The sequence below is a fragment of the Pteropus vampyrus genome, unplaced genomic scaffold (genome assembly GCF_000151845.1).
Source record: "Pteropus vampyrus isolate Shadow unplaced genomic scaffold, Pvam_2.0 Scaffold483, whole genome shotgun sequence".
In the NCBI taxonomy this organism is placed as follows: domain Eukaryota; kingdom Metazoa; phylum Chordata; class Mammalia; order Chiroptera; family Pteropodidae; genus Pteropus; species Pteropus vampyrus.
In genome coordinates, this window is record NW_011889264.1 from 1477985 (window position 1) to 1484060 (window position 6076).

Below are 6076 nucleotides of genomic sequence, written 5' to 3' on the forward strand. Positions count from 1 at the left end.
GTGAAATTGGAAAGCAGCATGGCAGCCATCTCGCTGCTCTATTTTTTATAGCCTTTGAAGAGTATCACCCTTAGAGGAAAATCTGTACATTTGTAACTTGCTTAGTCTTGGGTTCTCATTCTGCTAAAACAGAAGTTTTAGAAACCATACAATAAACTGACACCATACAACAGTGTATGTTTAATCTTCTCAGAGGTGGTAAAGAACTTCAACTTCATTAAATAAAAAGAAATGTAAAATGACACAGATTCTTATTTTATAAACATTCATTCAGTCCCCTAGCACCTGGCATTGGATGTGGGAAAAAAGATCAAGGCAAGGTTCTTGCCCTTAGAAAGCTTGCATTCTAATCGAAAGAAACAGATAATCAGAACACGATGGGAAAGGCCAGGCAGTAGCAAAAGCTCAGGAAACTAAGAAGAGAAACCCCAAACATGGCTTGGAAGACAAAGGTCTGGGAAGGCTTCAGAGGGACATGTGAACTGGATTTTGGATGATGGAGAAGATTCCTCCAGTGTTCCAGGCAGAAGGGACTGAGTGTGCAAACACACAGAGGTGGGAGATGGGAGATTAGTGTGCATACAGCAGAGTGGGGAGATGTGAGGAGTCATAAGGAAGCCTGGATCTAAAGGAGTCTGAATCTAAAGGACTTAGAAGGCCATGAGAAAAATATTTGACCTAGAAGACCATGAAAGTGTTATATTCTCTCTCTCCCCTCTCTCTCTCTCTCTCTCTCTCTCTCTCTCTCTCTCTCTCTCTCTCTCAGAATTAACAAATAGAAATTGACTGTTTACAAAAAGCGGCCCAGGATATATTTATATAAGAATTCATGTCATCAAGCACAATGAATGGTGTCTGGGCACAATGAGCTGATGCCTTGTGGTCCCCTTCCTTCTGCAGGACACATGCATCAATTCTCATGTGCTCTCAAAATGGTCCAGTGACAGAAATAGTCAACAGGTTCCTGCCTTCAGGGAGCTCATGGTCAAGTGAGGGACAGATTTGCATTTGATCACTCAACAGTGTGATGACAGAAGCAAACATAAAATGCTGTGGGAGCATTTGGAACAGAGAGCAGGGTTGAATGGCGGTCAAGGAAGGCTTCCCAAAGTGACACTTGAGCCGTGAGTTGAAAGTGGACTAGGAATTACCCAAATGAAGAGGATTCAGTTTGGTCTACACCTGAAGTCAATAGTTGCCCAGAAGGGGTTGTTTTGTTTTCTAGAGATCCTGTTTGTTTTCATTACTTTTGTATATGTTAGCCTATGAACTATCAGCCAGCCTGTCTTAATTGGTGAGCACCTTTCCGGTGTCTCTCAAAAAGAAAACATTCTCATCTCTTCACTGAGAGATTTGCCCAAATGGTCATATTTGAATCAATAGATAGCACCTAATTCCAGAGTATACAGACTAAACATATTATTTTACCTAGTTCTTGTGCAATGGTCTAAATGGATGACCTAGTATTCCAGGTAGAATCAGGTGCATTTCATAACCTAACCAATCAATTTACTTTATCCCAAAGAGACTTGGCCAGCTCTTCCTCTGAGGCCACCATCACCAAATGTTCCCTGAGAAGCCATGAGCCACGAGACAAGGAGTTAGACAACAGGCATCAGAATACTGCAGTTAGCTTGGGATTTTGGCCAAATTACCAAACTCTTTTTGTCTTGATTTCTACATCTTTCTCAGAGTATCAGCCAGAACAACCAACAACTCTAGTTTAGTCCGAGATCCAGGAAGATGATCCTATGTAAAATACTGTTGTAAAGCAGTTTACAAATAAAAGATGTTTTCATTTCATTAAACCCAGGAAACATTCACCAAACTCAGAATTTTTCAGGCACTGCGATTGAGATAGAAAGAGGCATGAGACATGCTCCCCACCCTGAGGAGTTCAGGGACTCACAGGAGAGTTCGGATACGAAAATAAATAAACTATAATTCAGTGTGAAAGTGCTGAAATGGGGGAGGTTCAAAGACTGTGCAAATATGGATGAAGAAGCAATTAATTCCCAGTAATTAATTAACAAATGAAAAATGTGAATTTAAAAAATAATGTCACCCTAAAATAATACTTTACTTTGGTAATTTTTGTTGTGGGTTTTTTGTTTGTTTGTTTGTTTGTTTGTGTGTGTGTGTGTCTGTCTGTCTGTCACACATAATTCCCAGCCTGACACATATTTTTCTGAGTACCTGTCATGGGCCAGGACTCTTCTAGAATACAAGCAGTGTGGCGGAGTCATCCGTCCGCTATCCACCTTTTCGTTCCTTCTCTGCTCATTAGTCCAGCTCTCAGAAGTTAGGAAAAGGAGAGGAAAATAAACTAAATGAAACTCAATCAAATTTGTCTACTTGCTGATGGTTTTAGTGAGCAGTGTGTTGATGGAGTCCTTGAAATTGTCGACAGTAGGACCTAAGGCTTCTTCTCAAGTGCTCGTCATCTGAACTGTCCTTGCCCCCACCCTCATGTGTAACGGGCTGTTTACTATGGTGAGATGGTGACCGTGAGAATAGCATCTCGAGTCCTCAAGACAGTGTTGTTCCCAGGGAAGAGAATTCCACTGAGAGGGCCCCAATAGCTAGAAGCAGGAGTTCCATTGGGATGATACCAAGGCATGGCAGGAGCTAATGGCAGACTGAGGGACCCAAATCAAGATGAGCATGTGACCTCTTCCTGCTCCCTCCCTAGCTCCACCCCACGTCTGCTTCTACTCAGAACAGGACACACAAAGCTCTCCCTTCCATATTTCCAAATAATGTTGTTTTTAAGAGCCTAGATGTCTGGTGTATGACCAAAAAAAAAAAAAAAAAAAAACCACAACAAAAATTACTATTCAAAGTAAAGTACTATTTTAGGGTGACATTATTTTTTAAATTCACATTTTTTCATTTGTTATAACATGTAGCAGTTCTGTGAACACATAGATAAGAGGATACAATAGATATTTGACAGTGTAGTTCTCAGAATATTTGCATATCCAAGAGATTATTTCAGCAAGTATACTTAGACTGACCCTATTAACCATTCACAATATTTTGTCTTGAATCCAATTCACACTCTATAGACATGTCCAATTCACATTTCAGCTCTTACGCTGTTTTTCCCCTTTAGACTTTATATTAGGAAATAAATCCATAACATCAAATTTCATGACAACATCTGCTCTGGCTGACATGATTGAAACAGAATTTCACTCATGCCAGGTTATACTGTTTCTTAATTTGTTCTTTATCATACCTGAGAAGTATCCTGTTTTATCAAGTCCAATTTAAATAATGGAAGCTACCAGTGCAGAATTCACAGCCCCCACGAGCGCTGGTGATCCCGAAAGGTGACTACGAGAAATCTTCTAAGGCAGCAATGTTGACAGGATGGCACGAGAGTGATTCCCGGGCATGGGTGGCTTTGCCACTTGTGCCCAGGCCAGCTCTGCCGAGATAGCAAGAAGAGCATCCAAGATCAAGGTAGATAGTGTATGTAATGTGCAGTGACCTTTTATGACAAAAAAAAATGCGATGGTCAAAAAATATTAGTCCCCGTATGTTGGAGACTCAGATCTTCATCCATCACTCTGTATAACAGCAGTATTCCCAATAGCCAGAAGGTATAAAGAACCGAATGTCCATCAACAGATGAATGGATAAAGAGAATGTGGTATATTCACAAAGAATATGATTCAGCTCTAAAAAGGAATGCAGTTCTGAGACATGCCACAGTGTGGGTGAACCTTGGAAACATTACGCTGAGTGATATAAGCCAGACACAAAAAGACAAATTTTGTATGATTCTGTTATATGAAATATCCAGAATAGTCAAATCCATGGAGACAGAAAGTAGATTAGAGGTTTGCAAGGGCTGGGAGCAGAAGGACATGGAAAGTTTATGCTTAATTGGTACAGTTTCTGTTTGGGGTGATGAAAAATTTTGTAAATGGGGTAAGAGTTACGCAACATTTGTAACTGCGATTAACATTATATAATAAAATTTTTTACATAGAATTTATATATTTATATTTACATACATTCCAGTAAATCCTAAAACCAGAAAACCGAAATTAAAAAAAAAAAAAGAAACATGACAGCTGTAAGTGGGAATTTAAAGAAACCGAAGGTAGAAAAGACAGTAAGCGGCCATCTCGCAGAGCGACTCAGTTCCAACTGTTCCTGAAAGCTATACCCGTATTATCTTCCTCTCACTTGCACTTTCCCTGTAGTTGTTCATAGCACATACTCGTGGCTGCATTTCAAGACCTCACCTCTAAGTCTGGGCTGATGACGCCTGTCTCCTCTGGCTGAGTTCCCCTCGGTGCCAACACACCTGACATGAGACGAGGCTCCAGGAGCACGCTTGCTCCCGATCACTCTTCTGCCTTGAAGAGGAGTTTCAACATGACGTCACATTCCCTGCCTCCTCCCAGCCCTGCTTCCTTTTCACTGTCAGAATGTCAGCTTCACCTACTACACATGCTAGGAATTCTGTTTTCACTGGTTTAAAAACGTGAAGAGAACTGTAAGCAAGTCTCAGGAATGTAGGGCAGTCTAGTGAGCTCCCGGGCCGTGGAAGACCTGCCCACTTCTCAGCCTCCAGCTCCTACTTGCTGTCATAAGGAGGAAAAGCTACTTTCTGGAAGCATTATAGGAGCCCAGAGCCAGCGCAGGCGGCAGGAGCAGGCGGCAGGAGCAGGCGGCAAGCAGTAAAGTTTCCAGAACCCCAGGGGATATAATCATAGTCTCCGACCAGGTGCTGGGAGTAAGACTTGTGGCTTCCAACCTTCTTGGCCCAAGGCCAGATTTTCCAGGCCTCCCTCCACCCTTCAGCTTCTTCCCATCATCTTTCCAACCAGAAGCTTGTTAACTGTTTTCCTGTGCTTTTATTCAGATTTCAAGGCACCCTCTGTGTGTTAAACTTCAAAGAAAGTTTGCTGCAGTGAGTGCGATGCTGTAACAAGTGGAAGCTCCAAACAGCTCTGTTGAAAATGGTTTTGTTAAAATGAATGGGCTTGGGACTCGCCCCCACCCCCACCCCCCACCAAACCCTTTTCTTTCAAATGAAATTGCATTTGTGTCTGGACTAAGTTGCCCGATATCAATCCTGAAATTTTTAAAGATGAAAAGCAGAACAGCCACACCATATTTAAAATGTGAAATGATTACAAAATGGCACCATGCCAATGTTTATGAATCATTGAATATGATCATAAAATCATAAAAAATAATCACCAAAAGGTAAATAAATTACCCAGCTTACTGCTTATTTTCACGTAGGGTCTGACACAAAAGCTGCAGCCATGAATGATTTATACCTGTTTTAACAATAACACTCATTTTACTGAAAGATGGTCAGCACTTGGGCTGCTGTGGGCAACATGCCAGTTGTCGAAAGGTTAATGTTTCAGCAGCAATACATTAAATTATGAATAATACTGGTCCCAAAATGGAAGGTTATTAGCTCAGTAGGCTTAATTAGCCCAGCTAGAACTTTGCCATCAAGTAGCAGTGCCCATTACTGCAGTCCTAGCGATGATGGGGGATGGCAGCATTGGGATTCTGGTGCCAGAAGCAGGGGCAGGTAGAGGCAGGAGGGGTGTGGGGTGTGTCCTTTATTTTCTTTTCATCCAGTGTAACATTACGAGAAGCAACTCAGAAGCTGGTTTTCAGGATTTTGAACACTCCCGTGATTTAGCTGCAAAGACTTCCCAGAAAGAAAGAGAAGATATTTGGGAGGGGCCTGGTACTTACTGTCGTCGGCCCACCCCGATCTCCTTCCACACCCGCGTGTTGCTTCTCAGCTTGGGACCTACCAAAGTAACTTAAGTACCATTCAGAGGCCGGGCCAATCCATCAGCACTCATCCAACACAGCCATTTATTGAAAAGCTACTAGGTACCAGGCACATACAAGTAGTTAACAAGACAACCACGTTTTTAGATCTAACGGAGGGGGCAGCCCTTAAACAACCAATTAGTGCACTAATGACAGCCACATGACTGTTATGGAGGGGAGGTTTAAATCCCGCACTTGGACTGGGGTCAAGGTCGGGGCTCCTGGAAAGGGCTTTCTGGAGGAAGTGCCA